At 38.3% G+C, this 11,072-nt stretch overlaps 1 non-coding gene across 1 annotated transcript; it reads right to left on the bottom strand.

Moving 5' to 3' along the window:
- Positions 1 to 10,578: 10,578 nt before the first annotated feature.
- Positions 10,579 to 10,774, bottom strand: LOC129246508 (U2 spliceosomal RNA). The gene has a single exon (XR_008582470.1). It is a non-coding gene; the product is annotated as a U2 spliceosomal RNA (small nuclear RNA).
- Positions 10,775 to 11,072: the final 298 nt, after the last annotated feature.

Here is an 11,072-nt window from a genome sequence, read left to right on the forward strand (position 1 = left end):
AAAGCACACGAAGAAATTTCCTCTTCTGCGCTTTTCTGAGAAATAAGTTGTACAATTCCTTTTAACAACAGTCACGGGGGTGCCGATGACCGGGTAGTAGGGCTCTGAGAACAATTCAGTTCCCTGCCTGGCGAGCTCATCAGCAATTTCAATTCTCTCTATGTTCCCATGTCCTGAAATTTAGATCAGAGAAATGAGATTTGATCGCCTCCTTACGTATCTGTACTACGGCGTCGTCAGAGCCTTGATCGCGGCTTGACTATGGTAAAATATGTTAATATCTCCCTCGCTCCCATGTTCCCTAAGCATTTTGTCGACCTGCAGGATAGAAAAGACTTCTGCCTGAAAAACGTTAGCAGTATTCACAATTTTAAGGAAATAGCTAAATTTTCTTATTTAGATATGCTTCGACTCACGATTCCATCCATGAGCCGTCAGTGAAGACATATTAGAAAAGATTGCCCCAGCACGACCCTCAAATTCCAGTTTGCGGATAGAGAGATCTGTCCGAAGTTCAGAGAAATACGGTTTTAACTGCGCAAAAATGCTTCCATGTCCATTGGAACATTCCCTCCAGAGGCCAACTTCCTTTAACCTAACAACACTTCGAGGAAATAACGTAAAAGGCTGTGGGAAGTAAGTGCAAAACGACATTCAGAGCAGCAGAACTTAACCCAGTTTTACATGCGCCGGCGATGTCAATATATGCAGCCTTTTACATCCTTCCCAGTTTAAATATTACTCGTATAGCCCCTCCAAGGTTTTGTTCCAGTGATAAGCAAACCAATTTTGTTCACCGATCTTAGCAGCGTCAAATCGTTGGTCAGCCGGTTGTAGTGTGAAATTCATTCTTCCTCACTTACCTATAATAAAAATATCTCTGTGAGGCACATAGCAGCACCCTCAACATGCAACAACAGACAAATAGATAAGCTTTTTTGTAGGTGGGCATTAATACACCGTGCAACAGTGAATGTTATCCAGGAAAAACTTCATACGCACGTGAAAGTAGAAATTTTATATAGTTTTGCTGCTAACTCTGTTTTTAATTTTCTCGTGAATTTCATTTTAAATTTTAGAGGGCTTTAAAGTTTCAAAGAACAAATATTCATTAAAAATAAATTATATACCTACACTCACTCTATGATATTAGCATGGGTATCAAATGAAATAGGATATACTGAGCTATTAGGAAAACCTTTCAAATTCATTCTTTTGCTATTTTTTTAATAGCTGGATATATCTTCTTTCGTTTGATATCTACATATGTATAATAATATTTATCATAAAGTGAGTGTAAGTATTTCAAACAATGCTTTGAAAATTTAGCACTTTTTAACTTAAAAGTCTGAACTGAATCTTAAACGGACAAACTTTCTGCTTGGATTCAACAGATCAACTACCATCCATCACAGGTTTTATAACGGGTCACTGCGCTATTGACACCCTAGCCAGTAGAATGGGTGTACCTCACAATGACTTCTGCAGGAGTTGTGGAGATGGAGAAGAAATTGAGTCGGTACAACACTACCTTTGTGAATGTCCTGCACTTCAAAGAAGCCGTGCGATTATTTCTTTGATGAACTGGGAAATTTGCAAAATGCCTCACTGGAGGGAGAGGATCTAAGTGTCCTAGACAAGCAACCTGGTTAACCTATCCCAACTTTAAAACCCTACTCCAAGAATGAAATAGGGTCTGGAGCCGGATGGTACATACACGATAGTAATAAGTATCATTATGCTTTGTGGCAAATGGCAACTGTTTTCTAAACGGAAATTTTTGCCATCCTGAAAGCAGCCGAATGGATAATCGAGAGGAGATGGAGCGGGAAACATATTGGAGTTTTTATTGACAGTCAGGCTGCACTGAAGGCACTGGAGAAGGCGAATCAAACTTCAAAGATTGTTCAAGAATCTAAGAAGAAGCTTAATTCTGCCGCAAGTCAGAACAGGTTTGTACTTATATGGGATCCAGGACACTTCGGTGTTTAAGGAAACGAGATTGCCGTTGAATTGGACAACCGTGGATCAGCGATTCCCCCACAAGGGCCAGAGCCAATAATCGGAATCATTTCCGCAGGTAATATGAATCGGATGAGCGATTATGTAGGCAATTTACAAAACAGCGATGGTTCGGTCTAGAACGCTGCAGAACTGCGATGTGTTTTGTGACAAGCCCAAACAGAAAACTGTAGGACTTTCTTCTAAAACTTGGAAGGAAAGACGTTCGGTTGATGGTCGATATTATTACAGGACACAATCCATGGGGTCAGCATATGCCCACCATTGGAATCATTGAGAGCCCAATGTGCCTGTCTTGCTTGGAAAAGGCGGATAGCTGGAGGATATTTACAGATTTACCAAAGAATTTGGAAAATTCTCACAGGACTAACTACCTCCGTCTTTGTCTCTATTCTTTCCTATCTCTTTCTCTGATCCTTTTCTCCTTTCCTTGACTAACTACCCTCTTTCCAGAGCTCTAAATACAATGGTCTTTTTAGCCTGCTTGTATTAGAAGCCACCAAATCTCTTGTTACTTCTTGGCTCGACCAATTCTAATTTCTAACCCTTTAAGGGGTCATATCCGGTAACCCCTCGAAAAAAAAGGACGCCCGCGTAGTCAGCATAACTACTGACAGGATCATCAAAAATGAAAATATAAAAATAAGTGTTTTAGTTAAGACCCTAAACTCGTGCTTGAACGAAGGAAAGAAAAAAGTAAAAATTTGAATTTTGGCAGACATTTTTCGAAAAAAATTAAAATTTCGGTCAAATTTCCTTAACATTTTGTTTTAAATAGTTGTAATTGAAAAAAAAAAAAAACAAAATCCGAACACCTGTGTAAAATTTCATCAAGATCGGTTGAGTCGTTTTCGAGAACATTTGACAACCGACTTTTAAAACACGGTTCCGAGGAAAACGCGTTTAAAGTGTTGAGTAACAAGCTTGGAGCGCACACATTCCAAAGGCTGTATCTCCGAAACTATTATTCGGATCGACTTGAAAATTTAGGATAATATTCTTGAGATGTTGTAATAAGCCAAAAAAAAAAATAGATTTTTTGAACTCACGAAACCCATGTAACCCCTTAAATATTAAATTTATGAGAAAATTAAAAACTGTTAAGCAAAAATACTATAAAAAATCTATTGTTTCACCTGCATGCGAATTTTGTCCGTATATTTAAAAACGTAATTTTTGTCGCACAGTGCTATAGTGGAACACATTGAGCTCCCAATTAAATTTCAAACTACTTAAAAACATTTTCCACAGCGATCGCATCGCCAATATTGATTTCGAACAATGAACGTTAATTAAATATATCGTTGCAATTATGTTAAGGTCACGTCCATTTAAAATGGACCATTCAAGTGGGCGCAATATCAAAAGTGCAACGATAATTCACTTAAGGGCGAGTATGCCATTCTGCTATCATTTCGGCCCGCATTCCTGAATTATTTATTATACACAATATTTGCAATCATAAATAATTTAAATTTTGCACTTGTCAATGTGTTTCAAATGCGATATTTTCGCAGTGTAAACGCAATAAAATGTAAATTAAGGTCATTGGAAATTCAGACCTACATTTAAGTGCCCACAAACTTCAACGGTTCACTCCAACAAGTTCAAGTAGAATATCTATGCACATTTTCATGTTTATGCGCATTTTTCTTCTGACTAGTCTTTCTCTACAATTACCATATTTGTATGTGTGTATGTGTGCGTGTGTGCGTGTGCATGTGTTATGTTAGAATAAAAATTCAACGCCACAGGGGATCAAATGGTCATTGTGTGTGATGCTCAACCACACGTCTATGTGCAATAACAAACAAGCAAGCACACAACAACAACCACTCATTCATCTGTGGCTCACGAGTGGCTGAAGTAAGGGAATCGATACCTTGATAATGACTCGTCAAAGCCAATGCACCGATTGTCACTATAGCAGGATTCACGAACGTTTAAACGAAACAATGACGTGTTCGTTTGCAATTAAAAATTAAAATCAAATTGGCGAAACGTGCGCAAACGAGCATTTCGACTAGCTGAACAGTACATACAAACACACATACACGTACATACATACATACATATGTACGTGAATGCTTAGAATTAGTTGTGAATCAATCGCATAGAACGTATCAATCATTCGATAATTATCGATGTTCAGTTTGCGTGCTGTGGGAATACTTGAAAGAGATCTCTACCCCTACTCATCCATACTCATCAATTCGCTGCATCACTCAATTGATTCCAACCTAAAAAACGTAATCAGGCAAAATTCAGTTAGTTAACAGTTGCACTTACCCCCTTTAACTCCTTTCCCCTTTTTTATGAATGTGTGGAGACCGCAAAGCTTCAAGGAATTGGTGAATTGGTGCATGTTTACTAAAACGAAGAGGTCTTTGTAATTTGTACATTTCTACTTTATCGTTCTTTTGTTTATTGGCTTTCATCCGCCAGAGCCATTAAGTGATCAATTTTCACACGTCACCTATTTATTTGTCATAAAAACTTCGGTGCAATCGTAATTCCGCAAATATTTTAATCGCATATTCCACTTGGCACTTGGCTGTGACGAGTTCAAAGCACATACATTTGTATGCCTGTATGTACATATGTGTGGTGAAACAGTTAATATGTGTTTTTAAACTTATTATATTTTCGTTTTAAGCGTTTTTTTAAGTCGTCGAGAACGATTGTCGCCCCTTCCCACTTGAGTGATGTGACTAATTGCCTACAAAGAAGCATTTCATTTGGGTGTAATTCGAAACAAGTTTTTCATTTTACAATTACATCTGAGTTACAAATGAAATAGAAATGAAAAATACACAAATGAAATTTTTTAATTTCCAAAATACTCTCATGTGTGTGTGAATCTGGCAAACGGACAAAATGATACATACATACATCTGTGTGCATGCATATAAACATTTAAGTATGTATGAGTTTAATTGATTTGTGGCATGCCACAAGCTTCAACATAATATTAGCTCCAGGAGAGTCACCAAAGTGTCATCGTTTTCCAACCAATTTCATGCCTGGGTACAGTTGTTGAGGTCACACAACATTTATAAAGTTGCTCTTTAAAAACCGCTTTGAAAAAAAAAATGATGCAAATTAGTTGCATAAATTAGAAAAGTTGTACTACCCTCATCAACAAACTTTTCATTAATCAAGAAAAGTCGTTTTTTCTCAAAAAAGTTTGGTTACACAACCATAGCTCAAGGCTACTCAACTCGGCGCCCTATAAAACGCTCTACAATAAACTAAGAAAATAATTTTTTATTTGATATTTTCACAATTAACTAAGTTTTCTTAAAGGCGCATCTGACGCTGTCAAACGCTTAAGTCCAGAGCTATCCAAAGAAGATTCGTGCCCAGGATTGTAAAGCAATGGGCCGATTGCATACAGTCTGTCTAATAGAAGCGCCACCACCATAACTATTTGACTAATTCGATTTTAACATATTGCATTGAATGGACTTACAATATTCATTACAGGGTCCGGCACTCGAAGTGTAACCAATTAAAAAGGGCATACATTTAGTTTGGAAAATTACTTTTATTCAATTCAACGTAAAAAATGTATGAAAATAATACAAAATTAAGAATCAATTTTATTTTACTCCATATGACTACCTTTAACCTTGACTATGGCCTTGAGACGGTTCAGAAACGAATCGCAAGCTGTCCGAATGTGACTTGCAAGTATTTTGGCCCACTCGCGGACAATGGTTTCTTTCAGCGCCTCGAGACTGATGAATCTTTTAGTCCGGACTTTGCTCTCCAAAAGTACCCAAAGAGAATAATCCATCGAATTCTTGTCTGGTGAACCTGCGAGCCATTGTGCGGACGTTATGAAGCTCGGAGCTTTGTTTTTTAACCCAACTTGGTTCACTCGAGCTTTCTGAGACGGTGCCGAATAATGTTGAAACGTCCATGATCTACCACCGAAATGTTTGTTTGCCCGCGGCTTCAAAGCAACCTACTTTCCCGATAATATTTTGCATTTACCTTGACGCCAGGCTCAACGAAAACGATTGCAGAGCGCCCATCTGCGGTTACAGCGACCCAAACCATCACCTGTGGCGGGTGCTGCCTTCTGGTGGCCTCCAATCGATAGCTCAAATTCTCGTATGAACGGTCGGTTAAATAAACGCTATCGTTTTGAGAGTTTACGAATTGCTCAATTTGAAAAATTTTCTCATCAGAAAACGCAATGTTTGAAAATTTACCGCCTTTGGCTAAGCGAAGCAACTCCTTCGCTTACTCGCCTTTTGGATCTTGTAAGGCTTGACTTTGAGAGCATATTTCATGCGGTGGATGCGACAGAAGGATATATTCAGTTCTTTCGTCACCCGATTGGCACTTCGTCGGGGATTTCGCTCAATTTCTTCCTCACTTTTTGAACCATTTCACGTAGGGTTTGCGATGCTACCAGTATCATTGTAATGAGTACTGGTGCGATAAACAAAAACTTTATTTACTTTAAGGTGCTCGAGCTCACATACAATCGAAGGTTGTGATTTTCCAGCCAAATATAATAGAATACGTTTGAAATCTATTACTGGTTTTCTTTTTTCGCATTTACTAGCGGCAAAATGCTTCCGCGCGCTTGTAAATAATACTCTGGACTGTAATTTGGCCAACTAACAGACAGCTGATGCCTGTGCTTCAGCTGCGCGAGCGGTCTGAAGGTGGTTACACTTCGAGTGCCGGACCCTGCATATTCAATAAAACGTATAGTCACCATCGTTTCACATCTTCGAGTCATACTTTGTGTTAATCTCTGCGCAAATTGTGGAGGTAATCGACTCCTAATCAACCAAATTTGCCATAATCGCCCATATTTGCTTTCCTTCGAGTTTTTGCTTAACTATTCCCAAACATTTTCAATAGGGCGATCTGGCAATTAGGCGGCTGTGAAGGCCAATTCAACATTTCAATCCCATTTTTCTGTTTACACTCTAGACAACTGCGGCTTCGTTGCTTGGGATTGTTGTCCTCTTGTAAAATCCAAGGTTGGTTACGAGGGGTGCCTTGTATATGTCGGGATTTGGCAACCCTGGTGTTGCAATCTGGCAACTGACAGCTGTATCGCAAAGTTTGACATTTTTTGGCTTATACGTACTCAGAACATTTTGAAATACCAGCGCTATTTGTGTTGTTTACAGTAACTTAAAAGATTCATCTCGGTCGAAAAATGGAATTAAATCGTGAACATTTTCGTGCGATTATTTTTAACAACTTTCGACGTGGATTAACTCAGCAACATTGCATGGATGAACTTAATTCATTTTTTGGCGATGAAGCTCCATCAAGGACCAGTGTTTATCGATGGTATGGTGAATTCAATCGCGGTCGTAGTTCACTCCAAGACGAATTTCGTGAAGGTCGTCCAAAATCAGTTGTTGTTCCGAAAACCATTGATGCTGTGCGCGAACTGATATTGCAAGATCGTCATGTGACCTATCGTGAGATTGAGACAATCTTAGGCATTAGTGTGACTAGCATACATTCAATATTGCATAAACATTTGACTGTCAAAAAAATTTGTTCGCGTTGGATCCCACACAATTTGTCAATCGCTCAAAAAAAGGCTCCTGTCGATTGGTCGAAGGAAATGCTTAAAAAATACGATCGCGGGGCTTCGAAACACATCTATGACATCGTAACAGGTGATGAATCATGGGCGTATGAGCCCGAAAGTAAACAGCAGTCGACTGTATGGGTGTTTCAAGATGAGCCAAATCCAACAAAAGTGGTTCGCGCACGAAGCACTTCCAAGCAAATGGTCGCCTGTTTTTTCGGAAAAACTGGACATGTCGCAACCGTACCACTAGAACAACGCAGAACAGTAAATTCTGAGTGGTACACAACCATTTGTTTGCCAGTTGTCTTCCAAGAAATTAGGAAAACCAATCGCCAAGACGGATCACTCTTCACCAGGACAATGCGAGCTCTCACACATCGGCTCAAACAACTGCAGTTTTGAGCACCCCAAACATCCAATTAACATGTCATCCGCCGTATAGTCCTGACTTGGCACCGAATGTCTTCTTTTTATTCCCGTACGTAAAAAACAAACGGAGAGGTCAACGTTTTTCGACACCTGAAGAAGCGGTTGTGACACTCGGAATGCATGTTTTGGAGGTACCTCATTCAGAGTGGCAAAAGTGCTTCGACAATTGGTTCAAACGCATGCAAAAGAGAATATTTTGAAAAACAATAAAGTGATTTTCGATGATTAAAATTTGTTTTTGTTATCTAATCCCGACATATAAAAGGCACCTCTCGTATTTCTTTCAAACACCTTCGCAGCTGGCAATGATAATTTTCGGTACATTTTATTCATGAAAACTGCATTCGAATTGGCGGTAAACACAAGTAAACGCCTAAATCTTTTTTTGAAGAAGCAACCCAAAACATGAATCTTAACTGAATGCCTAACAGTTCGTTAAAGTTCTCCGTAGTTATCGGTAGTACACCAGGACTACCTGCAATTATTCGCCCAAAAGGAAGACTCATCCGTGAATATTACGTTTGCCCACTTCCTTTCTCAATTTGCCTTAGCCTATGCAAGTATTTTCCAATGTGCTCCAGCATTTGAGGTCTTCTGCCCGTAAACATCCTCGAATCGTGACTTTAGATACATTAACACCACTTTTCCTTGAAACTGCTTCAGCTTCACTCAACGATAAGTTAAATCGTTCTCTACATATGCCCACACATACATAAATGACCTTCTGATCTTGCTTTGGAAAGGGTTTTTTTTTGCCACATCCGGGAGAGTCGTCAATGTTTTTAACTTCGGAATACCATTGGGTCCATGTATTTATGAACGTGTTCGCCTTTTTCAAATATTTTGCTGCAAATGTGCGTAACAACTTTAGACCTTTAGGAACACTGCTTCAGATCGTTTTTCATACGTGGAACTCATTTTCTAACCGAACTCTGAGCTTGAATTTTGCTGGTCACGCTTCCATTACACAGACTGTATGTATCCAAGAAAATTTGTTTACTAACACTTAGAGAACGATCAAAACATCGATTTCTACAGCCAAACCGAACCGAACTGCGACCAATTCCAGCCGAAGGTGAACCGAATATTTCAGAGGATCCAAATAATAACCAAACAATGATTTTTTTAAAATCCGGTATTTTTATTAATGAAAAGCAAAGAAGGCTGGAGCCAATGTAACAGTGAATGGCGAACACTATCGCGCCATGATAAACGACTTTTTGATGCCGTGATGCTGGAAATTGAAGGCCGCGATCTCCACAATATTTGGTTCCAACAAGACGGCGGACGGCACTACTACTTGCCCACAGTACGTGAAGCAATGGGTTTACTGCGTCGTCGTTTCGGTGAGCAATTTATGTACATATCTCTCGCTAGGATCAATGGATTGGCCACCAAGATCGTTTGTTACATTTGGACACCTTTGGGCTTTTATTTGTGGAGGTATGTTAAGTCTGACTGCTTTGTGGATAAACCAGCTTCGATTGAGCCATTGGAAACCAACATTACGAAAGTTATTTACAAGATACCGACCGAAGTCTTCCAGCGAGTCGCGGGTCATTGGTGTTTAATGGATTGGGTGAATTACGGCACAGTTGCGGTCAATATTTGAAAGGGATTATCTTCAAAAAATAAATAAAGATGGCCCAATCAATTTGAATTTATGTTGTTGTATTTCAATTACAATTTAGAGGAGAAATATATGGTAAAAATTAAGAGGACAGATGCTTGTAAAATTTCGAAAAAAAAATTTTTTTTCTTCATAAAATGTTAATATGTCAAAAAAATTTTTGAACGTAAATTTAAGTATTTCTTATATTTATTATAGATCATCAACCGTGACGTCTCTATTCTTTGCGTTCGAGCGCTGGGAGAGGTATAGTTACGTTGTCGACTTTAGACACGTTTTTCTCAAAACTATATTTTTCGAATTGGTGTACACGATAATTCGAAAAGTTATTGACCAATCTCCCTGAAATTTTGCAAACATCTTTTTTATGATATTACTTTCTATGTGAATTAAAAGTTTTCGAAAATTTTTTCGAAGCAAAAATTGTAGGAAAATTCGCCCCAAAATTCATTTTGTCATTTTTTGAAGCATTTTATTCCGCGAATTTTTTTTTTTAATTTTTTTTAATTCACATAGAAATTATGACATTGATAAACAAAAAAAAATACCAGTCTAACGGTTAGACTCGATAGAAGTGAAACCTTCCGTAAAACAAACTGAGAGAGAATAAGACGAAAGCAGCATTAGGAGCGGGATAATTATAGGTTCATTATAATATTGCTATAAAGTTCATATTTTATTTTCTTCATTTTATCATTATTCATCCTCAATGTTTTCAATTTCAACAAATGATACGAGTGGCTTATGATAGATAAAATATGATACAAATGCTTTGGTTTCGATGTTGTCAAAAAAAATACCCAAACGGACCGAAGAAACAGACTTACAAATTTCTTCCATTTTCGTCTACTTGTATTCATATAAAAATTTATGTCTCTTCCCACCAAAGCTAAATGTATTTCTATATTTCTTCTTGTATTTATTCAAGGCCGAAATCCCAGCGGTACTGCAATACCGCGCCAACCCGTGGCAGAGGTGGAGAGCAAGTACCTAAAACACTCCGCCCATTTCCAAAAATCAGTTTAACATTTGTTGTCCTCCGATGGAGGATCTATCAGATGTTAAGCTGATAAGAACAGATACCACACTACCTAGTCAATAGATTTTCTAATAAACCTTTTAAGAATTACACGCTCACAAAAATTATTTATATCAACATATAATATTTATATCAACATATAATATAACGCTTCGTAACTAAATAACTTTCAGGCCAGCGACGACAGCATGGCGCGGTAGCCGAGCGACTAGCAATGTGAGCTTCCGATCCAAAATCCTTGGTTCGAATCACAAGAAAAAATAAAAGTTATTTTTATTTAGTTCGTCGCTACGTTTATATCAACATATAATATAACGCTTCGTAGCCAAGAGGGTCGCTTTTTCGTTTCACTTTTCCTCAAATCACTCCCAACG

This window comes from Anastrepha obliqua, chromosome 4 (assembly GCF_027943255.1).
Source record: "Anastrepha obliqua isolate idAnaObli1 chromosome 4, idAnaObli1_1.0, whole genome shotgun sequence".
Classification (NCBI taxonomy): Eukaryota; Metazoa; Arthropoda; class Insecta; order Diptera; family Tephritidae; genus Anastrepha; species Anastrepha obliqua.